We start from the raw sequence: 26,781 nt of genomic DNA, 5'->3' as shown, positions 1-26,781 counted from the left end.
CATACTGTTTTCATTTATTAGCTGTTATTCTTCTGTAAAGAAGAGATTTTCCTCATCACCTGGAGCTGTTAGACCACCCTGAAATACAATATCGTTAAAACAGAACAGGCCGGGCGTGGTGGCTCACGTCTGTAATCCCAGCACTTTGGGAGGCTGAGGCGAGCGGATCATGAGGTCCAGGAGATAGAGACCATCCTGGCTAACACGGTGAAACCCTGTCTCTACTGAAAATACAGAAAAAAAAAAAATTAGCTGGGTGTGGTGGTGGGCGCCTATACTCCCAGCTACTTGGGAGGCTGAGGCAGGAGAATGGCGTGAAGCCGGGAGGTGGAGCTTGCAGTGAGCCGAGATCGTGCCACTGCACTCTAGCCTGGGTGACAGAGCAAGACTCTGTCTCAAAAAAACAAAAACAAAAAAAACCAAATCCTTATTTCTCTTCAGTTGTTAATTTTCAGAATAAGAAGTTGGCAATATCCAATTTTAATGGTATGATACATTCTCAGGGTGTGCCATCTTCCCCTTTATGATACAAACCATTTTTGGTCATGACGTGTTAGTTTTTAATGCTAACACTGAACCTGTTTGTTAAAGTTTTAGGTAAGATCTTTGCCTCTCTCATGTTGGAGACTAGTTTGTGCTTATCCTTTCATAAAATAAATTGCTTCAGCTTTCCATCTTTTTCTGAGATGTGACATCGCGGTAATCTATTCCTTGAAAATGTAATAAAACTTGTTTGTCAATTCATCTGGGTCTGGCCTTTATTAGGTTAACTTGTTATTTTAAAATATCTTCTATAGCTATTCAGTTTTTCTACTTATTGAGCCAATTGTGGTAATTTATATTTTCTTAGAAAATCTTACATTTCATTGAGTTAGATTTGCAAATTCATTGGCATAAATTTCTGAAAAGTATTCTCATAATTTTATAAATTTTTCTGCATCTGTAATTATGGGCTTTTCAGTTCTAATGTTTGTGTTTTCTTTCTTTTTCTTGATTTGTCTTACGGTATGTATTCTTTTTATACTGGGCCCACTTTCAATTAATTTCTGTCTTAATTTTTTTTAGTCTTTTATCTTTTTTTTCTTTTTTTTTTTCTTTTTGAGACAGTCTCGCTCTGTTGCCCAAGCTGGAGTGCAGTGGCGTGACTGCAACCTCCGCCTCCCAGGTTCATGCCATTCTCCCGAGTAGCTGGGACTACAGGCGCCTGCCGCCACGCCCGTCTAATTTTTTGTATTTTTAGTAGAGATGGGGTTTCACCGTGTTAGCCAGGATGGTCTCGATCTCCTGACCTCGTGATCCGCCCGCCTTGGCCTCCCAAAGTGCTGGGATTACAGGCGTGAGCCACTGCGCCCGGCCTAGTCTTATGTTTTTCTAATTCCTTCATTTTGATTTTCACTTTCATTTCTTAAGACTTATTTTATAATTAACCCTCTTTTCGTTTTCTTTTTTTTTTAATTTAATTTTTAAGTTTCGGTGTACATGTGCAGGATGTGCAGCAGGTTTGTTAGGTAGGTAAACGTGTGCCATGGTGGTTTGCTGCACCTGTCAACTCATCACCTAGGTATTAAGCCCTACATGTATAAGCTGTTTTTCCTAATGTTCTCCCTCCCCCTCATCCCACCCTGACAGGCCCCAGTGTTTGTTGTTACCCTCCCTGTGCCCATGTTTTCTCAGTGTTCAGCTCCCACTTATAAGTGAGAACATGTGATGTTTGGTTTTCTGTTCCTTTGTTAGTTTGCTGAGGATAATGGCTTCCAGTTCCATCCATGTTTCTGCAAAGGATATGATGTCATTCCTTTGTATGGCTGCATAGTATTCCATGGTGTATATGTTCCACACTTTCTTTATCCAGTCTTTCATTGATGGGCATTTGGGTTGATTCCATGTCTTTGCTATTGTGAGTAGTGCTGCAGTGAACATATGGGTGCATGTATCTTTGTAACAGAATGATTTATTTTCCTTTGAGTCTATAAACCAGTAATGGGATCACTGGGTCAAATGATATTTCTGGTTACAGATCTTTGAGGAGTCACCACACTGTCTTCCACAGTGGTTGAACTAACTTGCATTCCCACCAACAGTATACAAGCATTCCTATTTCTCCACAGCCTCGCCAGCATTTGTTGTTTCTTGACTTTTTAATAATCACCATCCTGACTGGCGTGAGGTGGTATCTCATTGTGATTTTGATTTGCATGTCTCTAACGATCAGTGATGTTGAGCTTTTTTTCATATGTTTGATGGCCACATAAGTGTCTTCTTTTGAGCAGTGTCTGTTCATGTTCTTTGCCTGCTTTTTAATGGGGTTGTTTTTTTTTCTTGTAAATTTAAGTTCCTTGTAGATTCTTGATACTAGACCTTTGCCAGGTGGCTAGATTGCAAAAATTTTCTCCCACTCTGTAGGTTGCCTGTTTGCTGTGATGATAGTTTCTTTTGCTGTGCAGAAGCTCTTTAGTTTAATTAGATCTCATTTGTCAATTTTTGCTTTTGATGCAGTTGCTTTTGGCGATTTCATAATGAAATCTTTGCTGGTGCCTATGTCCTGAATGGTATTGCCTAGATTTTCTTCTAGGATTTTTATAGTTTTGGGTTTTACATTTAAGTCTTTAACCCATCTTGAGTTAATTTTTGTATGAGGTGTAAGGAAGGGGTCCAGTTTCAATTTTCTGCATATAGCTAGCCACTTCTTCCAGCACCACTTATAAACAGGGAATCCTTTCCCCATTGCTTGTTTTTGTCAGGTCTGTTGAAGATCAGATGACATTAACCCACTTTTCTACCAAAAAAAAACTCTCTGTAGTAAATGTGTATATTTCCTAATGAGTACTAATTTGGCCATATCCCCTAGTTGTGATATCCAATCTTTTGTTCATGCCTAAAAATACATCATTTACATTTTGAATGCTTTCTAAGCCTCAGTTATTTAATGTTTAAGAATTTCCCAGGCATGTCATATTTTGTTTTGTTTTTGTTATTTAACTATCTTTGTAGCAGTCTGGGTCCACTCAGGAGATGGGAACCCCAGGGGGGGCATCATATTTAATAGAATTATTAGGGATGATGAGAGAGTAGCTATTAAGAGGTGGAAGTTCTGTGTGGTATCATGGGGGCGGAGGGAGGGGACCTAAGCAAGGGCAGACCGAGAAAGCCCCAGGGAAGGACCAGCTTGTTAGGGAAGGTGTGGTTCAGCATCGGAGAGCAGGAACAGCTGCTGGTTCAGGCAGTCCAGCACTGGTGTAGAGATGCTGTTGGTCACACTAGGCCACCCTCTGGAGTACAGGCTGGGGAGCAGCGGCTTGAGGGTGGGCCCACGGTGTGAGTTCGGGCACTGCACGTCCAGAGGTGCCAGATATGCAGAAGGAACGATTGCTCAATGCAGGACTCTCCAGACCACACAGGCTACACGGGGTTTGGGAGGCGGAGCTTGCAGTGAGCAGAGATCGCCCCACTGCACTCTAGCCTGGGTGACAGAGTGAGACTTCATCTCAAAAATAAATAAATAAATAAATAACAATAATAATAATAAAAAAATAAAGGAGGAATGCTTAAGGGAATTCTGTTGTTTATTCAGAGAAGATATTGAGGGGTACATTCAGAATTGGGAGGCAATAAATTGATAACTGACACAGCCTTTTTGTCATTCCTTTCTAAATGTCCCATTGTAGTCAGTGGGCATAGCCAGTACAGATTCTTTGTAGAATGTCACATTTCTTTTGTGGCCTAATGCTACATAGGCAGTTTTGGTTAAAACCGTGTGCGTGTGTGTGTGTGTGTGTGTGTGTAAAACCTCTGCCTTCTCTATTTGTTAGGTACGGGGTTCTAAATAAATCTTATTGTTATCTAAATTTTTATATCTTGTCTTATTTTTGTCTGATTAATTTGATTTTAATCTCAATATGAATGTGGCTATTAATTTCACCTTTTATCATTATTTGCTTGGTTTATATTTTGACACTATGTTGTGAAGTTTATAAAGGTACATGATGCTCTTGGTGGATTATTTTTGTTATTAATGGGAATTTTTCTTTTTGTGCCTGTGCATACTTTGTTGTTTACATTCATTTTGTCCGATTAATATCTCCATACGAGCCTTCTTTTTATTAGCACTTGCCTGGTGTATCTTTTCCTATACTTTTATTTTTAGCAGTCTTCGTGCCATTTTTTTCAGGTGTCATCACAAGAGACTAAGCAACTCATGGTTTAATTTTCTAAAATAATCTGAAAAATCTATGTTTTTCAACAGATGGACTAAAAGAGAGTATAAAGAGCACTGTATTCATTTGCTCAGGCTGCGGTAACAAAACACCACAGAATTGGTGTCGGAATCCACAGAAATGTATTGCCTCACAGTTCTGGAGGCTGGGAGTCCGCCATCAAGGTGTCAGCAGGGCTGGCCTCCTCGGGGCCGTCTCTCCTTGGCCTTGATGCCCCTGCATGTGTTCTTCCATCTGTACCTGTTGTGCACCCCTGGGGTCTCTCTGTGTACCCCAATTTATCTTTTTTTTTGAGACGGAGTTTTGCTCTTGTTGCCCAGGCTGGAGTGCAGTGGTGCAATCTTGGCCCACTGCAACCTCTGCCTCCCAGGTTCAAGTGATTCTCTGCCTTAGCCTCCGGCAGAATGCCCTTTTCAATCCTCCCTGCCATTGGCTACTTTTAGGATTCTGCTGATTGGTGCATTTTACAGATTGCTGATTGGTGTGTTTTACAGAGTGCTGATCGGTGCATTTTACAATCCTCTTGCTAGCTACAGAGTGCTGATTGGTGCTTTTTTTACAGAGTGCTGATTGGTGCATTTTACAATCTTCTTGTAAGACAGAAAAGTTCTCCAAGTCCCCACTCAACCCAGGAAGTTCAGCTGGCTTCACTTCTCACAGCTACCCCAAGGAAGTTGAGGGTGAAGGGCCGGCCATGCACAGAATGCTGTCTTGATACTGAGAAAAGGAAGATGGTGTTAACCACAGAATTTCATGGCCAGAGGTGAGAGTTATGTAGCAGAGGGGATCTCCTTGGAAAGGCTGTCTAGAAGAAAAGTGTGTAACTCTGGGCAGGATAGGAAGAGGTGACACCTCCATAAGAAAAGGGACTTTGTCTTTTTTCCCCCTGTCTCCCCAGTGCCTGTGTCTAGTGTGTGTCAAAGGGGCAGAGTCATTCCTGTGTGGTCATGATGGTTAATTTTGTGTGTTAACTTTGCCCAGCTCTGGTGCCCAGCTGCTTTGCTCAAACAGCAGTCTGGATGTTGCTGGAAAGGTAATTTTTGGGTAAGATGAACATAGTAGACCTTGAGTAAAGCAGACTGTCCTTCATATTTGGATGGGCCTAGTTCAATCAGTTGAAGGCCTTAAGACCAAAGGCTGAGGTTCCCCCAAGAGGAAGGTCGGCCCCCAGATCCCCTTGTGACTCAAGACTGGAATGTCAACTCCTGCTGGAGTTCCCAGCCTGCCAGCCTGCCCTGCAGATTTCAGATTTGCCAGCCTCTGCAGTCATGTGAGCCAATTCCTTGAAATAAATCTCTTTTTATATATCCTATTGGTTCTCTTTCTCTGAAAATTCCTAATACTGTAGTTTTTTCATCTGGTGATCCATTTGGCTATCTCACTAACTTCTGAGTTGGGACAGCCTGAAAATCAGAAGTCATGTGTCTCTTGGACCCTCCATCCCAAAAGCACAGCCCCATGCCAAAATATGCCTTCACGTTAATAGCGCTGCCCAGCCCTGTTCAGTTTTCTGAGATCCAGTTCCTACAAGACTATGGCGCTCAATACTTTTCATCTCACTGGGTTCTGTGCCTCTGAGGCTGTTGCCTCTGAGACCAGATCCCGGATCCTTACTTTGTGGGCTGCTCCACCCCTGCTGTGGAAATCACACAGAAGGCGGACAGTACATGTGGACAGGTCAGACAGACACACCGATTGGCCAGCTGCAGCATGGGGAGCATGGACTCTGCCCACAGCTGTGGCGAGATGGCTCTGTGGTGAGATCTGGGCTTTCTTGTGTGCTGAGGAATGAGAGCGTTTGCCATCCTTATCCAAGCTGCATCACTCAGGGCTGGCCCCTCTGAGGTTGCACTGTGGGTGCCACCCCAGCCTCTGAATGAGAATTGGCATACCAGCCAGATGCCTGGGTGATCTGTGCATGTGCTACAGGTTGAGAAGGTCTGCACTGGACACCTCCAGAAGGACAATCTGGGATCAGGGTTAGACAAGGCCCACGTCTTCTGCCCAGCCCTCTCCTCTTTGATGTCCTTTCTGCACCTGACACCTCTTCTTGACATTCCCTTTCCTTGGTTTATGTGGTAAGACCTCCCTGTCCACAACAGGAATGGTCTTATCCATCTTCTTCACCTACCATGTGTTAATAGTTCCCTGCACCTTAAATCCGTGTTTCAAAACCTGCTTCCCCAGCTCTCCAAAATCAGCCAAGTGAGAGGTTATGGGCACAGTCTTCCACAAGACTGCTCTCACTTCTGACACCAGCCACAAATTCAGGGGTCCTCAGGCCCATCCTTACTTCTTACCAGCTGGTCAGGGGTTCCCATGACCAGTCTTAAATTAGATAATTTGCTAGAATGACTCACAGAACTCAGAACAGCACTATACTTAACAATGACAGTTTCATTATAGCAAAAATTTACAACCCGGAACCAGACAAAAGAAGGGACACCTGGCCAGGCACGGTGGCTCACGCCTATAATTCCAGCACTTTGGAAGGCCAAGGCAGGCGGATCATGAGGTCAGGAGATCGAGACCATCCTGGCTAATAATGGTGAAACCCCGTCTCTACTAAAAATATTTTTTAAAAAATTAGCCGAGCGTGGTGGCGGGTGCCTTTAGTCCCACCTACTCGGGAAGCTGAGGCAGGAGAATGGCGTGAACCTGGGAGGCGGAGCTTGCAGTGAGCCGAGATGGCACCACTGCACTCCAGCCTGGGCGACAGAGTGAGACTCCATCTCAAAAAACAAAAGAAAAAGAAGAAGAAGAAGGGACACCTAGGGTGAAGTCTGGGAGGCTTCCAGATGCAAAGCTTTGGCATCCTCAGAGATGCATTATCCTCCCAGCATCCAAGTGTGACAGTAATCAAAGAGTATTGCTGAAAAAGGAAACTCACCTGAGTTTCAATGTCTAGAGTTTTTATTTGGGATTCTTTATGTGGGTATGATGCATGATGAATTGAATCAGTGAATTGATTAAATTGTTGGCCATGTGATTGAGCTCAATATCTAGCCTTCCCAGAAGTCAGGCTGGTAGCCCGTGTCTCCTGTCTCAAAGCCCCAACCCTCTAGTAGCTAGTTGGCCTCTCTGGCATGACCAACCTCCATCCTGAGTCATCTCTTTTGCATAAACTTTGGAACCCACCATGAATAACAAGGACACTCCTATCACTTGGGATTCCAAGGATGTAGTGGCTCCCTCCAAGGTACCAGAAGGCCAGCCAAGTTCTTTATTATGCACCAACTGATTGCCATGACTTAGTGGTTAATAAAGAGTGGGGCTTGGGGTTCCTTTAGATTTCAGGCCTGACACAACCCCTTGGATATAGACTACATGAAATGAAAGTGTTAGGAAGGGTGTATGCATGCTATTTGTTTACTTTGAAGAGTGACACTTGGAACCAATGTCAGTTTTACAGGCTGCCCTGACTTGCTGGGGCACAGACTGTGAAGTGCATATTCAGAATGAATGAAGTGTTACCCTAGAGCAGTGGCTCTCAGACTTGCAGGCATCAGAATCTCCTGGAGATATTTTAACATGCAGACTTCGGGGTCCTGCCGCTGAGTTTTCATTGGTCTGGGGGAGGGCCCAAGAGTTTCCATGTTTTTGGAGTTCCCAGGTGACACTGATGCTGCTGGCCCAGGGACCACACTTCAAGAAGCCCTGGAATAGACTCTGTGGTGGGTGTTTCAACTTTGGATTCTTGGCCATAGGTTTTTACGTTACAATGACAGAATGGGAAGTTTGGCAGGAATAAAGATGACTTCCACCCACAGGCTCCCGGGGAGGTCCTTCTTCCCTGGGCCCTGGCCTGGTGCCTCTGCCTAGCAGCTAGCTAGCATTCAGGTCCCAGGTCTCACATTTTGGCTGGACTTTAATGGCAATTGGTGGGCATGTGCAGGCTGTTCTTGTGGGGGAGGGAGTGCTGCCTCCACTTGGGCTGCTAGGCTTGGGGCCTGGTCACCTGGGGCCACTGCCCTTCCCTCAGTCTTGCCAGGCAGGCAGGGGTGTGAGGGCTTGCCACCGGGGCAGAAAACATCGAATGATTGCAATTGAGGGGTCATTAGGATTACTTAGTAAATAGCCATCAGGGCTTAAAAAAGTAGGTTCAGGAGCAGCCTGGGAGGGCATTTGGGTGTGGTTTCCTAGTTTGAGGGGAAAGCATGAATCAACTACTATCTCAGGTAGGGGCTCCGGTGCGGGGACCCTGCTCAGGCCAGTTAAATGACAGTGCATGTGGCCTGGAAATCCTGTTTTCTCTCATGTTCAGTGAGGGTGGAATTAGGGGTGTGTGTGGGGACCTTGGGGGCGCCATGTGATGATTAATTGTAGTCTGTCTCAGTTGTGGAAGCTGCTAGTCTGTTTTCCTGGGACGTCATTGTGGGATTTTTATTATTGATTTCAACAGTGAGACTGCTGGCTCATTATGTGACAAGAAATCAATGTGGTGCTCCACGTTTGAAGCAGGGGTTCTCCATGATGTGTGGGCCCTGGACCAGCAGTCTCAGCATCCCCTGGGCATGTGTGAGCAGTGCACACTCCCAGCCTCCCCCTGACCTGCTGAGCCAGAAGCTCTAGGGGTGGGACCCAGCCCCACAGGTGGCTCTGCTGCATAGGAAGGAACTGTTGGGATGCAAAGCAGGCCAGAGAGGGCAGGAGCAGACAAAGATCTGAGGCTGAATATGGACCCCTCAGGGTGCCAGCTGTCACCCCGGAGCACCCTCCTACCTGGGGAAGCTTTAGCAACTTTTCCGGTTGCAAGCCAAGGCCTAGGGACTCTACCGCTGGTGACCCCTCACCTGACCCTGGCTGTGCCCTTTGGCTCAGGGCTGGGCCCAGGAGGCTGGAGAGGTGCCAAGGTTCATCGCCAGAGGCCGCCTTGTCCCTCCCTTGTGTCCTTGTAGGCAGAGCCCTCACCCTGCTATGCTTTCCCACCACCCACCAGCCACACCTCCTTGCCCAGGCCTCAGTGCCTGACAGATGGCCTGAAAACATACATGTTTTTTTGTCTTAAAAAACTTTTTTTTTTAAAAAAATATCTACAGACTCTCCCCTTACTAGGTTTTTCTTGGGGAAGAAAATGTTGCTTAGTAGACAAATGTCCCCGGGTCTCCTTCAGGGAGGATGAGCATCACCTGCATTGAGGAAGGGGTGCTTCAGCAGAGACGCTCACTTCAAAGTGAGCCTCACTAGCAGCCACAGGGTGCATGGCTAGGACAGGAGGCAGTGCTGCTGAGCTGAGGGGTGGTGGGAGCAGCTCTGGAGAAACCTGGGGGGGGTGGGGGGTGAAGCCTCCACCCCAGCAAGCGATGTGAGGCCTCCCCACTGGACTGGGGAACTGTGTGTGAGGGTTTGGGGTGCAGAGACCTCAGGTGGCCTTCAAAGGAGGGGTGGCCAGAGGCCCAGCAGGTGACTCCCACACCTCTTTTACATCATCTCCTACTGAACACCCCAGAGTTCCCTGCTTCTTACAGTGGTAACATTTGTTGAGAAGTTGTGCATTAAATAGACCAGGCATGGTGGTTCACGCCTGAAATCCCAACACCTTGGGAGGCTGAGGCAGGCAGATCGCTTGAGTCCAAGACTTTGAGACTAGCCTGGGCAACATGGTAAGACCCTGTTTCTATAAAAAATACAAAAATTAGCCAGGCAAGGTGGTGTGTACCTGTAATCTCAGCTATTTTGGAGGCTAAGGTAGGAGGATTGCTTGAACCTGGGAGGTGGAGGTTGCAGTGAGCTGAGATCACACCAGTGCACTCCAGCCTGGATAACACAGAGAGACCCTGTCTCCAAAAAAAAAAAAAAGAAAGTTTTGCATAAATAAAGTTAAATTATTTCAAATAAAATTATTTAAAATTAAAGTTAAATTATTTAAAATAAACTAGGAGAAACTTGCTACTTAAAGACATCTTTTGGGAGAATTTTTATTCAGAAGATAATCATTTATCAAAGTGATTGAGTAACCTGTAACTTATCCAGTTGAGTTTAATTTCAGGATTTGAGTTTCATGTTTACCCTTTTAGCAGCTATCATTGAACCTCTCTTGGTAGCTCCAACGCACACTTAAATATGAGATGCAGCCCCTGCCTCCATTGGCTTATGGACTGGGTGGGTGTGTAGCCACCGTGTACAGAAAGTTAAAGATGGTTCTAGGGACCAGGCAAACAGCCTGGGGTGAGTTGCCGGAAGGATGATGTGAATCATTGTGTGAGATTACAGGTTGCCCATCACCATGGCCAGTGCCTCTGAGGGTTTGTTGGGATTAGAGGGGCAGCTTTCAGACCTTTCAGGAGAGGAGGGTCTTTATATGTCTTTTGTAGGTGAGGACCTGAGGCAAGCAGGGAGAGATAGCCAGAGTTACGTGGGGCTGGAAGAAATCAGGCCAGAGTGACTGGGACCCTTGACTCTCCTTGTTAGAGGGTGTGTTTGTCCATTTTGTCGTCTTATAACATAGTACCACAGACTGGGTAATTTATAAAGAAAGCAAATTTATTTGGCTCAAAGTTCTGGAGGCTGCAAAGTCCAAGAGCATGGTGCCAGCATCTGGTGAGGGCCTTTGTGCTGCCTCATAACATGGTGGAAGGCATCACGTGGCAAAGAGACAGAGAGACAAGATAGGGGCTGAACTTAACCTCTTATGAGGAGCCCTCTCCCTGGGTAATGGCATTAATCCATTCCTGAGGGCAGAGTCCTCATGGCCTAATCACCTCTTCAGCATACTGTCTCTTAATACTGTTATAATGGCAATCAAGTTTCCACATGAGTATTGGTAGGGACTTCTGAACCATAGCAGAGGGACTGCCTTCCCCATGGATCCTGGTGTCCTGCACCCTGGGCCCAGTCCACTCTCTGGTGGCACCTCTGGTTTTGCCCCCCAGGACTCTGGGAGCTCTAGCCAAGGCAGCTGGTGCTGTGCTTGCCAGCTCTGTGCTTTGACAACAACTTCTGCCTTCCCCACACTGTCTGAACTCTAGGGTCTCCTCTTTGGTTTGGTGTTGGGGGACTCTGGCTCACCACAGAGCTCCTCTCCAGGCACTTCCCTCCACAGCACCTGGGAAATCCCCTTTTCTGGCTCCAAGTGACCTGTCTTCTGAGGGATACTTGGGAATTAACAGAACCTCAGCTATGGAGAAGCTCAGAGGATTGGGAAATTGAAATCATAGGTCATCCTTGAATGGTTAGCTTTTGAAAATAATTTTGCATTTTTCCGTGGTATGGGTTGGTTTCCTGTCTTGTCTCCACAATTCTGAACCAAATCAGCAAAGCTGCACTTTGAAACTTTGACAGTTGAGCTTCCTGGTCTGCGATTAGAGCCCTCAAGATAGCACTGAAGCATTAGGTTAACGGTGGGGACAGAGCCCAGACTCTGTCTGGAGTAGGGGCCCTGGAGGGACACACACCCACTTCCTTCTTGGGTCTGTCCTATATGTAGGCATTTTTTTTTTTTTTTTTTTTTTTTTTTGAGACGGAGTCTCACTCTGTCACCCAGGCTGGAGTGCAGTGGCGCAATCTCGGCTCACTGCAAGCTCCTCCTCCCGGGTTCACGCCATTCTCCTGCCTCAGCCTCTCCGAGTAGCTGGGACTACAGGCGCCCTCCTGCCTCAGCCTCTCCGAGTAGCTGGGACTACAGGCGCCCGCCACCACGCCCGGCTAATTTTTTGTATTTTTTAGTAGAGACGGGGTTTCACTGTGGTCTCGATCTCCTGACCTCGTGATCTGCCCGCCTCGGCCTCCCAGAGTGCTGGGATTACAAGCGTGAGCCACCGCGTCCGGCCTTTTTTTTTTTTTTTTTCTGAGATGAAGTCTCCCTCTGTTGCCCAAGCTGGAGTGCAGTGGAGCAATCTCGGCTCACTGCAACCTCCGCCTCCTGGGTTCAAATGATTCTCCTGCCTCAGCCTCCTGAGTAGCTGGGATTACAGGTGTGCACCACCACACCTGGCTGATTTTTGGATTTTTAGTAGGGACAGGATTTCACTATGTTGGCCAGACTGGTCTCAAACTCCTGACCTCATGATCTGCCCGCCTTGGCCTCCCAAAGTGCTGGGATTACAGGTGTGAGCCGCTATGCCTGGCGCATGCATTTTTTAGAAGGACCTTGAGATGATTTACTATTGTTGATCAAGGAAGAATATGAAGCGGGGAGATATGCCGCCTTGAAATTATCCTTTGAACATGCAGTCTTATTTCAGCTGCATGTCAGGGTGTGAAAAGAAGGGAGAGCCGTGTGTATGTGTATGTGTGTGTGTGTGTGTGTGTGTGTGTGTGTATCAGGGTTGCTGCTGAGGAGTTGCATTGCTTCCCTAAGGCCCACCAGGGACTGTGAGGGGGTCAGACAGGGCCTTTGAGGTTTTATGTGTTATTAAAGAAGGTCTCATCTTATTACCACAAAGACCTGGGATACCTGCAGTGGGGAGTGGTGGAGGAGAGGCTGTCAGGCCAGCCCTTAACAGCGTAACTCTCTCATTCCTTCCACAGTTCCTCCTTATCCTCCTGGCATCCAGCTCCCCATTAAAAACTGTGAACCCTGAGAGATGATGGGGCCATGGACCCTTCACATTTTTGTCATATTCAGTATAGTGGTTCTCAGCCTTGGCTGCATGTCAGCCACCCAGAGTGTCCAAATTCTCCTCACCCAGAAATTCTGACCTCATGGAGCTGGGACAGGATCCAGGAATTGATATTTTTTAAAACTCCCCAGGTTGATTCTAGCATCCAACTGGGGTTTAGGCCTGAGGACCAGAGCCCACCAGTTTTCGTGTGGTGTGACCTTTCCTGCCGATGATAATGCTGATGATGTCAGGCCTAGCTGAACACTGATGGGCAGTGTCTGATGAATCGAATGAAGTAAAAATAAGCAGTTTTAACTTAATGTACCTCCCAAAATCTGTAAAGAGATCCATGGAGGACATCGGTGCTGTCCAGGATGGAGTAAGCCCACTATCGCCCGTTCCACTCACGGATTAGAACTCAAAACTCTGAACAGAATGAAAAGCAACCCCATTGGGAAGGGGGTTGGAGCTTGAATGCCCAGCACATTAGAATTGAGTTTCTGTGTCTGGGTTTTTTTCCCTCCTTTGATCTGAGTGCTGACTGATTTGGGAAATAGCACAGTGGGCAGAGGCAGCAAAACTGTGAGAAACCCGTCTTTGTGGCCAGAGGGTTGAAAAGTGGAACGCTGCAAGCCGAAGAGTAGGAGGGATCACTGTTTTGTTTTGTCTTTTCCTCTCTCTTGGCCCTGCCAGACCCAGAGCAGTAGCACCTACTACCCTGAGCGAAAATCCAACTCTCTGGGTGGAGGAACCGGTTGTTGTATAAAGGTGGTGGGAAGAATCCCCATTTTTTTCTCTTTCTCCTTCTGCTTTGCCCTCAGCAGGGGCTGCAGTTGCAACAAACTATGAAAGAGTGTGATGTGTTAGGCTAAAACTCTGAGAGAGCCCCAACTTTATGGGCAGAGGAACCAGGAAAAGGGGCATCTGGTAGTAGAAGAATATGGAAGAAATCTTGGAGAGGGGAAATCTGGAAAAGAGGGTTTATTTATGTTTCTGAACCAACTCCATGTATGGGATATACCCAGAGAACCATAGCAAAGGCTTTGCAATTAAGCTGCAATATAAACCATGGCCCAGGTCCCAGACTTAATCCCCGAATAGCTCGTGCTTGAAGCCAACTCACAGAGCACAACAAAGGGTTTTGAAACTGCACTGACATTAGCACCATCCCCTAACGAATGGGAGCCAGAGCTTGTGTTCTGAACCTGAGTGGATTGATCGTCTGATGAAGCAGACACATGAAAATCAACATGCTCTACATTCTCAACATTCTCTCTCATTCAACGTTTTTAATTAGCTTTAAAAGGTACATATTAAAACGGTATGGGATGCAATCTACAATTATTTGGGATACAAAGAAGCAAAAAAATCTGACCAATTCTTCAATCAATTAAAAATATTTTTGAAATGACAAGTTCTCAAGGGAAAAGGCAATTAACAAATGTCAACCCTGAGATGACATAGATGTTGAAATTATCAGACTTTAAAGTGACTGTTATAACCATGTTCCATGAGGTAAAAGATAGACACTTCTGAAATTAATAGAAACATAGAAATTCGCAGCAGAGCAATATGTACAAAAAAGAAAAAAATAGGAATTTTAGAATGAAGTAAAAATATTACTGGATGAGCTCAAAAGCAAATGTATATGACAGAAGAAAGAATCTAAGTTAGCTCTAAGTAGATCAATAGAAGTTATCCTGAATAAAAGAAAAGTGAGTTTAAGAAATGAGTAGGTCAGGTGTGATGGCTCATGCCTGTAATCTCAGCACTTTGGGAGGCCAAGGTGGGAGGATCATTGAGCCAGGAGTTTAAGATCGGCATGGGCAATATGGTAAGACCTCTTCTCTACTAAATAAATAAGTAAATAAATAAAATTTTGCTGAGCCTGGTGGCACACACCTGTAGTCCCACCTACTCAGAAGGCTGAGGCAGGAGGATCACTTGATCCCCAGAGGTTGAGGCTGCAGTGTGCCATATTTGTGCCACCTCACTCCAGCCTGGGTGACAGAGCAAGACCCTGTCTCAGAAAAAAAAAACAAAACCAATTATTTAAAGAAGGTATCATTTACAATAGCATCCCCCCAAAAAAGAAAGAAATACGTATAAATAAGAAAATATGCAAGATCTGTATGCTGGAGACTAAAGAATACTGATGAGAGAAATCAAAGACCCAACTCATGGAAAGATATATTTATATTTTGGAAGATTCAGTATAGTTGTGAATTCTCCCCAAATTGACCTATAGATTTATTGCAATCCCAATCAAATTTCCAGCAGGATTAAAAAAATAGATATTGATAATGGGATTCTAAAATTTATATAGAAAAATAAGGGATCAATAGTGCAAACAATGGTTAGATCCCAGGTGAAAAAATATTCCTGATTGGGAGAATTTCCCAGAAGATGAAAAACAAGGGAACTCTGAACTTTGAATAAAGGGCACATGATCCTTATGGACTTCCTTAGCTCGCTAGGGCTGCTATAAGAAGTCCACAGACTGGGTGGCATAAACAACAGAAGCTTACTGTTTCAGTTCTGGAGGCTGGAAGTCCCGGATCGAGGTGTCCTCAGGACTAGTGCCTCATGAGGGCTGTGAGGGAAAGTCTGTCCCATGCTTCTCCATTTGCTTGTGGTGGTTTGCTGGCGATCTTTGATGTTCCCTAGCTTTTAGAGCCCTGCCTTCATCCTGTTTCTGTGGCTGTCTCCACAATTCCCCTCTTTAGAGGGCACCAGTCCTATTGGGTTAGGGCCTACCCAAATTACTGTATGTCAACTAATTATATCTGCAGTAATCCCCTTTCTTTCTTTCTTTCTTTCTTTCTTTCTTTCTTTCTTTCTTTCTTTCTTTCTTTCTTTCTTTCTTTCTTTCTTCCTTCCTTCCTTCCTTCCTTCCTTCCTTCCTTCCTTCCTTCCTTCCTTTTCTTTTCTTTTCTTTCTTTTCTTTCCTTTCTTTTTTTTTTTTTGAAAGAGTCTAACTCTGTCACCAGGCTGGAGTGCAGTGGCCCGATCTCGGCTCACTGCAACCTCTGCCTCCCGGGTTTAAGAGAGTCTCCTGCCTCAGCCTCCTGAGTAGCTGGGACTACAGGTGCGTGCCACCACCTGTATTTTTAGTAGAGACAGGGTTTCACTGTGTTAGTGAGGATGGTCTCTATCTCCTGACCTCGTGATCCGCCCCCCTCGGCCTCCCAAAGTGCTGGGATTACAGGAGTGAGCCACCACACCCAGCCACAGTGATCCTATTTCTAAACAAAGTATATTCTGAGGTATGGGGGATCAGAACTTAAACATATGAATTTTGAGGGGACATAATTCAGCCATAACATGGATGTGGCTTATTTTAAATTTACACAGTACTGTATGCACTTGGAAATGACTAGAAAAGTATGAAAATCACAGGGCAACAAGCAGAAACAGATTTTTCCCCCCTCGAGTCTTGTGGCCACTTCTCTGGGGGTGACAGATTTCTTTGTCTCTGAGGATGGATCTGGTAGGGGGTGTATTTAGCAGTGTACTTCTTCGCACAGGGTCCTGGCAGCTGCAGAAGCTGCGCCCCTTTCTCCAGCATGTTAAGAAAAAGGTCAGTGCTGGTAATGTTCGGTGTTCAGTTGCACTCTTATCTGGACTCTGCTTTTCCCCTAGAGGCATCCAGGAGCAAACATGGCATGCAGAGGTAGACTTTGCTAAGGCACCACTATTTCCAGAAGTTCTTGTGGGAGAGAGTTGACTTCTTTTTTTTTTTTTTTTTTTTTTTTTTTGAGACGGAGTCTCGCTCTGTCGCCCAGGCTGGAGTGCAGTGGCGCAATCTCGGCTCACTGCAAGCTCCGCCTCCCGGGTTCACGCCATTCTCCTGCCTCAGCCTCTCCGAGTAGCTGGGACTACAGGCGCCCGCCACCACGCCTGGCTAATTTTTTGTATTTTTAGTAGAGACGGGGTTTCACCGTGGTCTCGATCTCCTGACCTCGTGATCCACCCGCCTCGGCCTCTCAAAGTGCTGGGATTACAAGCGTGAGCCACCGCGCCCGGCCAGAGAGTTGACTTCTTACTGTTAGATGTAACCCAGGAAGAACAGCAAATACCTGCCAGGCCAGAAGTGCACACAGTTACTCTTTTCCTGTTACGGCATTAATGCTGCTTTCAGGTGTGGACTACATTGTGAGATACTGAAAATGCCATTTCCTGGAGACTAGTATTGATGATGAAGGTCTGACAGCAATTTTAATGATATTTAAAGGGCAGATCATCGCCCTTTGCTTATTTTGAGATGAGGATGCAGTGGGGCAGATGTCCCAGCATATTGAATATCCAGAAGGAAGAAGTTAGGCCCAACATTAACCCGAAGCCTCTTCCAAGGGCTGCTGAGACTTAACACCCTTCCCACCACAGAAATGTCACCTGACAGGTATGGCTGCCCCAGGCTTCCCGGGCTGCAGAGGGCTTGCAGTCCACGGTGCTCGTCTTTTTTATGTTATTTGTCTGTAGAAGTACTGTAGCCAGGAATGACGAGAGGAAGGAAATAGGTACCATTGTCCCATCACTCGAAGGCAGCCCTTGCTAACGTCTTAATGCATTTCTTCACAGTTGATTCTATCTTTATTTGTTGTGAATAAATCATAACAATGCATATTACATGCTAAGCCTTTTGTAAATATTTCAGATGCCACAAAATTGTCTTGTGGAAGTGCTAACACTGATTTATCTAGCATCCTGTTATTGAAGGTTTAGTGTGTGCTCAATATTTTTGTCCATTTCACTGCCATTTTCCAAAGAGAAACACATCCCTTTGTGACCCTAAGCTAGGTTAGAGATAGAGAGCCTTGCTTGACAGTGTTGGATATCAGTATGGTTTTTGGAAGATTAATTTATTAGTGTCCTTTCAGAGCTTGCGGTTGCCTGTGATCTTGAAGTGAAATACTTATTCGGTGACTTTTGTCTGGAATGCTTGGGCTGATTATACAAGCATTCTCCAGGATTGTTCAAACCCACATCGTGTATAGTGTATAGTGAAAGCAACTAAATTATATTTGAAAGGAACAAAATAATATTATCTTTACAACATGTGAGACCAAATGGGGGACAAGACTGGTGTCAGGAACAATTTGGCTGAGTCTGTTTCTCATTTGTATAATACGTTTTCACCCAGCCTGTATTGTGGTCACTGAATAGCTATTTTTCATCTGGTCTGCTATATTACTAGCTCTTCTAAGCACCAGCTAATGCTATTTTCCCATGCAAAAGAAAAACATGGTTTAGAATAAGGACACTGGAGCTCTTTATTGTTGACAGTGAGCCTTTATGTCTCACATCTAATTAGAATGTTTCAGGAGGCGAGTGGTGAGCACGGTGTCGGGGGCCGCATTTGCTATTGATTTATGTGCTGTTGTAGAATTAATTGAGTCTGGACATGGGGACTCATTTTCTTGGACATGTAGCAGGTAATCATGCTTCTCCTGTACATTTGAATTGCTTTCCAGATGGTGTGTTGTACAGGATTTATCTTTAATATGATTGACTAGAAGCAAAGGACCTGAGTATGTTTGCATTACATGCTCTGCAATGCAAAGCCCCCAGCCCCCACTGTAGAGACGGTTAACTCTCTCCTGGCCACACCCCTCCTGGGCTCATCTGAGGACCTGGGCCTTGGATTGACACGTATGCAGCAAAGACAGCTTCAAAGGGTCCTGGATAAAGGCTCTGGGAGGGGAGAAAAGGCCTATAGTATATTCTGAGGGAAACACAGAATAAACAGCATTACTTATTATGCAAAACCAGGACATAATGTGGGTTCAGCAGGGGAATAGTTAGTGTCTTAGTCAGCTCAGGCTGCTATATCAAAAAACACCATAGACTTGGTGGCTCCAACAGCAGACATTTATTTCTCACAGCTCTGGAGGCTGGGAAGTCTGTGATCAAGGTATGGGCAGATTCAGTGTCTGGTGAGGTCTGTCTGCTTTCTGGTTCATAGGTGGCCGTCTTCTTTCTGTGTCCACACATGGTGAAAGGGGCAAGGCAGCTCTCTGGGGTCTTTTTCTTCTTTCTTTTTTCCTTCCTTCCTCCCTCCCTCCCTGCCTTCCTCTCTCCCTCCCTCCCTCCCTCCCTCTCTCTCTCTTTCTTTCTTGTCTCACACTGTCACCTGGGCTGGAGTGCAATGGCGTGATCTCGGCTCACTGCAACCTCCGCCTTCCAGGTTCGAGTGATTCTCTTTGCCTCAGCCTCCCAAGTAGCTGGGATTACAGGTGCATGCCACCATGCCTGGCTAATTATTTTTTGTTGTTGTTGTATTTTTGGTAGAGATGGGATTTCACAATGTTGGCCAGGCTGGTCTCAAACTCAAGACCTTGTGATCTGCCAGCCTCAGCCTCCCAAAGTGTTGGGATTACAGGCGTGAGCCACCACTCCTGGCCTGGGGTCTCTTTCATAAGGGCACAGTTCCACTCATGAGCTCCACCCTCATGACCTCATCACTCCCCAAAGACCCCACCTCCTAATGCCATCACACTGGGGGTCAGGATTTCTACATGTAAATTTTCGGGGGGGGTGCAAACATTCAGTCTGTAGTGGTCAGATGATATCTATTTAGCTGGGAAATAAGATGTAGCCATTAAAATGATACCTATGGAGAGCTTGTGTTGCTTACCGCATGTTAGAACAACATGGATCTGTGTTTACAGTAAGGTCTCAGCTATGCAAAAGAGATGCACAGATAAAAGACTGGAAAGAAAGAAACCACCAAACGAACATTGGCTTTCTATGGGTGGAACAACTCTGAGTGGGCATCCATTCTTCTCTATATTTCCTATTAAGAACACAGAGCAAAACAGATTGTAGTCCTCGTTGCTGGGAAGTAATGCGCCCTCAGAAGCAGTCACCCTCTGAGTACAGAAGTCTGCCCACATCAGTTTCACAAATGATGTGCTAGATGATTAGTCATATCTCCGGCTCTCTCCTGCCCTCCTACAGGGCAGCTGTCCCCATATAACAGTTGTATCCCTAGAAGGAGTATGCAGTTAAAGTAATTGGAGATTCTTTGACCAGACGATCTGAGAGTCTGGCAGCCCGGAAAGGTGGGATTTGGCAGCTATGTGGGACCTTCCTTCAGGCACTAAAGGGCTTCCTGAAAAAGTTGCTTATACATTGAGGTGTCTTAAATGGAATTCTTTATCATCAGGCTGCAAACTGCTTCTGTGCAAAAGGCAATGTGTTAGTTCCTTGCAGGAATATGCTTTTAGTGAACTAAATGAGATACCAGAAATCCAGTAGGAGAACTCTTTCTTTGAAAGAACCGCTTATTTCTACCTACGTTTTTGCCCACCTTTCCTTCTCACCTCACTTTGGCCACACCCCACTTTTGTGTCTTGGCAGTTATCTGCTGTGCTCTGAATAGCCCCGTCCTGCCAGGCCACCCACCTTTGCCCTTGTTTGAAGAAGCTGGGGACAGTTGTCCTTGCTGTCCACCCCCTGGAGTAGGGGAAGAAGGCTTGGAATGTGGTGGGCCTAGGCTTCTCGGGGAGGGCCTTGTATTTGTTGACAAGGAGGTCAGATCCATTCCCTGGGCCGTCATCAGAGACCTGCAAGCATCTACTTAGGGCAGAGTTTTCAAGTGCAGTCTTTGGATCTCCAGCATGAGAACCACCTGCAGCTCTAGACCTGGCCTTTGGCCCACAACCTTGGAATCTTGGGCCATGAACCTGCACACTCTCCAGGTGGGCCTTGTGCCCACCAAAGTGGGCGAATCACTGCATTGGAGGAGTAACTCTTGGCTTTCCACAAGGATCTCTCCCTGCTTTCCTCATTCCCTCCAAGATGCACCCATATCCCACTGCAGAGATGCAATTTGCATACACAGCCAGGGACAGTGTCACCTGGCCACAGCCACTCCCAGCCACCTGTGTCAGCAGAGTTCCTCATTCCCATCCAAGACATTCACCTCATCAGGCATCTCTCCTGGACCATTTCATTGACATTTTCCTTAACTCCCTTTATGTAGTGTTTATGGAGTTCAGGCCTGCGCTGGTTACTCTCTTCTTTAACTCACTTCAAGCCCTGCAGGCACATACTGTCATTTTCAATTTCCTAAGGAGGGGAAGGCCATCTCTCCATTAAATATCTTGCCCCAGGCCTCACAGTAAACAGAGGTCTGAATTGAAACAAGGACCTTCAGTCTTCATCTTTAACAGGCGGGCTCTTTGTCTTATACCAAAAGTGCCCCAGTAGGTTCAGTGTAATTCTGCGGAGTCTTTGAAGACGTGCCTGCCTTCCTGGGCAGCTGCTGTGGGTCCCTTACCCTTTGTCCTCATGGGAAAGAGAACTGGATCAGAATGTCTGTGGTGTCAAACTCAGGAAAAGAGCTGCCGTTAGCCAGCGCTAGCATTGTAGTCATGGTGAAAAACGGGATCATTACTAGTCCACAGCCAAGCCATATTGCAGGCTGAGGCAACAGGAAAAATCAAGATTACCAATCCTATCTTCATTTAAAATTTTGATAGTTTGTTCATCATGGATTTATTTTGCATTAGTTTTGATTTCTAAAGCATTGCATTAAAATATTATTTATTTTTGATTGCTTGGGTTTTTGGGGCATCCCTTGTCTCCCCCTGGTTCAGCCATCGTAAAGTGAAAGCATTTTCATTGCAATGAGGAATAAGTCAATGGTGCCTCTTAGTGCCGTTGTTAACTGCACAGGGAAGTGCAGGGCAGGGTAGTTGGACAAGATGACCACGTGCCGGAAAGGGGAAGCAAAATGGTGACTTCTGAAGGTGACATCATTTACCTAGAAAAACATTATCAACTAAAAACTATTTGGATTTAAAAATAGCTTAGTAAAATCTATTTTTACAAAATCAATATCTTTTTTTCTGTATGCCAACAATAACCAGGTAAATATATAAGGAAGAGAAGATGTATTTGCAACAGCCACAGAAATATTATATTTCAGAAAAAACTTAATATGAGATGTCTATAGCTATAAAGAAAATTACAAAGCTGTTGAGAGACATTTAAGGCTTGAATAAATAGGAAGATTTTTTTGGGGTGAAATTGGGTAAAAAGACTCAGTGTTGTGAGTATGAATAATTTCTGAGGCCGGGGCGCGGTGGCTCACTCTTGTAATCAGCACTTTGGGAGACTGAGGTGGGCTGATTACTTGAGGCCAGGAGTTGGACACCAACCTGGCCAACATGGCAAAACTTCATCTCTACAAAAAATACAAAAATTAGCCAGAGGGTGGTGACACATGCCTGTAATCCCAGCCACTCAGGAGGCTGAGGCATAAGAATCACTTTAACCCGGGAGTCAGAGACTGCCATGAGCCGAGATCGTGCTACTGCACTTCAGCCTGGGCGACAGAGCGAGACCTTGTCTCAAAAGAAAAAAAAAATCCCTAAAGTAATTTATAACCTAAAGTTACTCCAGTCAAAATTTCAGTGGAATATTGGGAATACTTGGAACCACTAACTCCTAAGTTCTTTTGGGAGAATAAATGTGAAAATAGTAGGGGAAGATGAAAAAATGAGAATAATGAGAGAGAACTTGCCTTATGTCATATTAAAATATGCTCTAAAGTCATAATAATGAAAATGGCATGGTACTGTTGCTGGGCAGATAGAAATGATGTAGACTAGAAAGTCCAGGGACAGATCTAAGTTTATGTAAGAATTTAGTGTATGATGGCTGGGCACGGTGGCTCACACCTGTAATCCTAGCACTTTGGGAGACCGAGGCAGGTGGATCACGAGGTCAAGAGATTGAGACCATCCTGGCCAACATGGTGAAACCCCATCTCTACTAAAAAAAAATACAAAAATTAGCTGGGCGTGGTGGTGCACACCTGTAGTCCCAGCTACTTGGGAGGCTGAGGCAGGAGAACCACTTGAACCTGGGAGGTGGAGGTTTCGGTGAGCGGAGATCACACCACTGCACTCCAGCCTGGCAACAGAGCAAGGCTCAATCTCAAAAAAAAAAAAAAAAAAAAAAGAATTTAGTGTATGACATGCAGGGTGACCAGCCATCCCAGTTCCTCTGGAACTGAGGGTTTCCTGGGACATGAGACTTTGAGTGTTAAAGCTGAGATGGTTGGTCACCGTAAAATGTGAGAAACAGAATGGTCTATTTAGTAAAGGGTATTGGGTTACCTGAGTAAAGCTGTGGTGCCCACACTTTGCTGTATATTGGAATAACCTGGGAAACTTTTATGAATACTGACGCCTAGTTCCTATCTGAGACATTCCAGGTTCATTGGTATGAGGTGTGACCTGGGCATCAGGATTTTTAATGGGTAACAAAACTTGAAAATCACTGAGGTAACCATCGTGGAGAACACGAAGCTGCTCCCTACCTTGTATGTGTACACTTTCTGATGGGTTAAATATTTCAATGTCAAGAATAAAGGATTCTAGACAGTGACTGGATTTGCTTGCTCCAAGGGAAGAGGTTTGACCCCTCTCATGAAAAGTCTGGAACTTCTGGAGCTAGGGGCAGGTGCAGCACACAGACTCAGGGAGTTTCAGGGGAGCACCTTATTCCTGTGCCTCTAGGAAGGGTGGACATTTTCCCTGGAAGCAAGCAGATCTGGCTGAGGACAGCCTATCTCTTTCGTACCTAAAAAATACAGGCACCTCTTCACATCTCAACAGTGAAGTCCCAGATGACCACCCTGACTGCCTCCACCTCACCATAAAATCATCTCCCACTGTATCTTACACTGCCCAGCCATCCACCAGTTGCTGAGAGACCTGCACTGGTATCTCATGGGCCCTTTGTTGCCAGCAAGAGCAAAGACAGGTCACATGCCACATCTTGCTGAAAAGTGAGTTAGTGTTTTGGAAGGTCAAATGGAGGAACTAATTTATACCACACAGAAAAAAAATATGAAATGGGTGCTATGAGTGTAAAGTTAAGTGATTTGGAGGGCAAATTTCAGAGATATTCCAGAAAGAGAAAAAGGCCATCAGGGAGAGAAATAAAAAAGAAATAGCAAGAATCTTCCTGTAACTAAAGTAAGATGTGGGACTTGATTCGGAAAGGGCTCACCAAATGAATCTCACATAAAATTAATGAGACCCTCATAAAATTAAAAAAGACCCTTATCCAGACATAGTTTGCTGGAATTTCTGAACTCTAAGAGTGGAGAGGTAATTGTATCAGCTTCCAGACAGAAGGAATAGATTTTTGTACCAAGGTAAAAAGAATCTGAACAGTATTAAAGTGCACATCTGCGAGGCTGTAAGCTAGAAGATAGTGAACAGTGTTAGCAAATTATTGTGAAAAGGATACAATGCAATAATCTTATACCCAGCAAAGGTATCATTCTATGTGAGATCAGAGCCATTTTATAGACACAAAAGGCTTACCTCCTAACTAAACAAAATGACTCTAACAATTATTTTTACAAAATAAAGATGAAATCCCACTAAATAGTTCAAGAGAAAGAAACGCAAGAAGTATAGGAAGCAGTGGTAAGTTATGAATTGAGTAATTATAGTCCAAATTATTGGTTGTCATAGTGTTACACATCTGGAATAAATTTTTGTGAAATCATTTGAAGGCTTGGAGAGCTAATGGGAAACACCAGTGGAAAATAAACTCCTGGTTCTGTTGCAGTTCTCCTACAATGTCCTCAGTGTTTTCATTTTTGAAAACTTGGATAACATATTAATAGGATCGGGACTGTTCCATGTTACTGTAATGTGTATTTTAGTCCTTATGTCTTATATTGGCCTAGAGAATGTTTTATTTAGTGTTGGTATACATATTTCTATGTGCGTATTACAGATTTTATCCCCCCGAATGACAGAGAATTTGAAGTTAAGATAGCAAGAGTACTGTGTACTTTAGTTTGTTCTCTAACAAGGATGTGCATACCTTCAATGTGCACAGCTTGGTGTCAGAGCCTGGCGAGATACAGGGATGCCGTAGAGATGGCACCGCTATGCAAGGAATGGGAGCTGTGTGCTCATGTGCCAGTGATGTACCATCTGTCCTTTGCTGTCCTGACAGTCAAGACATGGATGTCTGGTTGCATGTTAGCAGCTGCATTCAGCACATGCTTCTGAGAGACCGTCTTGAGGAATGTAGTTACTGGAGATTGTGTCTGAGAGTTGTGGTTGCTAAGTCCCTGACATCACTCCTGCAGCCTGTCTCTCATGGCTGGCTGTCCTCTGTGAAGATAAGAAATCTGGTGACAAGTTATGTGTGGTCTTTGAGGCAGCTCAGTGTTCTTGATGTGTCCTCTGACACATATGGGTTGCAGATGTCTTAGTGAGTGCTGGCCCCTTGCTCTCTTCTGGGGAACAGCTCTTTCGAATTGTCCTGTTTCAGGGTTTGGGAATGGGGTGACAGGCCCTGCAGGGTCCATCTCAGTGACAATTTTCCTGGTGTGAGACATCTTTGCTGTCTGTGGGCCACTCTAGGGGGAGTGCTGTGAAATGCTCCGCATACTAGTGATGCTCCTGACACACGGCCATGGACAAGCCTTTGCAGGTGGTGGAGTAAACATTGCTTCTTTAGATGTCAAGTGTCCTTGGAGTGAATTCACACGTTGGAAGCATGTGGCTCCATCAGTAATTGTGCCCACACTCTGAGTGTCTGGACTGGATGAAATAATTATCTCCTTCTTCGTTCTTTTGGGAATATTCATACTGCTGTAACTGTGACCATCTGGTACACTCAGTCTCATAACAAGATGTGTTTTGGGCACCACTACAAACAAGGTGCTGTGTTTGGAGCTCTGGGGGATACACAATATGGAAGGCCTTGAGTTTGTGGCCTAAAGAGACAAGAGGGGAAGAGGAGGTACAGGAAGGCAAGATCAGAGCCGGGACAGTGACTGCTGAGGGTCACTGATAGCTCCTCTTTCATCTTCACTCCCTGCTCCCATCTGAGCCCAGATCCCTTTGCTTCTGCCACCTAAGGTGCTCACTGAGCCACATCTCCACTGTCCTCTCTACTGTTTTAGTTTAAGCTCTCCTTTTTTTTCTTTTTAAAAATTGCAGTAAAATAGACATAAAAAATTTACCATTTTAAACATTTTCAAGTATGCAAGGTCTTAACTGGACTACTGGAATATGTTTTTTTAAATAATTGAACTACCATGCAAGCAAAAAGGCATGTGTAAGGTAAGAGTACAGTTTAAAGAATATGACAAACATTTGGGGAAACACTTAGCTGAAGAAGTAGAATGTTGCTGGGTGCGGTGGCTCATGCCTGTAATCTCAGCACTTTGGGAGGCCAAGGCGGGCAGATCACGAGGTCAGGAGATCGTGACCATCCTGGCTAACATGGTGAAACCCCGTCTCTACTAAAAATATGAAAAACTAGCTCGGCATGGTGGGGGGGCGCCTGTAGTCCCAGCTACTTGGGAGGCTGAGGCAGGTGAATGGTGTGAACCCGGGAGGCGGAGCTTGCAGTGAGCCGAGATGGTGCCACTGCACTCCAGCCTGGGCGACAGAGTGAGACTCCATCTCAAAAAAAAAAAGAAGTAGAACATTAAGCAAACTTTTGGACGTCCTCTGCGCCACTTTCCTGATGCTAGCCCCTTGCTTTCCCCTAGAAGAGAGAATAGCCTTTTCACTGGTCTCCCTGCCTCTAGCCTCTGTGCCCATGCCAGGCCCAGAGAGACAGGGCTAAAAGAAAAAATGTTGAAAATTGCTCAGTGACTCTGCACGTCTTAGTCTGTTTTCTGTTGCCATAACAGAATACCTGAGACTGGGTGATTATAAAGAATGCAGATTGTTTCTCACAGTTCTGGAGCCTGGGAAGTCCAAGGTCAAGGTGTCAGCATCTGGTAAGGGCCTCCTTGCTATGTCATCCCAAGGCAGAGGTGAGAAGGTGAGGGAGAGTGAGAGAGAGAGCAAGAGAGAGCTGAACTCACTTTTATAACAAACCCACTCTCACAATAAAGAACTTCCTCCCAAGATAAAGACATTAATCCATTCATGAGAGCACAGCCCTCATGACCTAATCACCTCTTAAAGGTCCCACCTCTCAACACTGTTGCATTAGGGATTAAGTCTCCAATGCATGAACTT

General features: G+C 45.3%; 1 protein-coding gene across 10 annotated transcripts in view; it reads left to right on the top strand.

The window, feature by feature from the left end:
- APBA2 (amyloid beta precursor protein binding family A member 2) overlaps window positions 1-26,781 on the top strand; it is a 231,448-nt gene that overhangs the window by 144,104 nt on the left and 60,563 nt on the right. Inside the window, exon 1 of one of the 10 annotated variants that reach the window (XM_063639045.1) lies at window positions 4,957-4,977. The exons of the other annotated variants lie outside the window; for them this stretch is intronic. The gene's annotated coding sequence lies outside the window, so the exon portion shown is untranslated. Of the gene's footprint in view, window positions 1-4,956; window positions 4,978-26,781 lie in introns of those variants that run through there. 10 annotated transcript variants of the gene reach the window in all.

The sequence above is a fragment of the Symphalangus syndactylus genome, chromosome 5, assembly GCF_028878055.3.
Source record: "Symphalangus syndactylus isolate Jambi chromosome 5, NHGRI_mSymSyn1-v2.1_pri, whole genome shotgun sequence".
In the NCBI taxonomy this organism is placed as follows: Eukaryota; Metazoa; Chordata; class Mammalia; order Primates; family Hylobatidae; genus Symphalangus; species Symphalangus syndactylus.
Note: the sequence above shows the minus strand (reverse complement) of the source record. Positions and strands in the feature narration are given on the sequence as shown.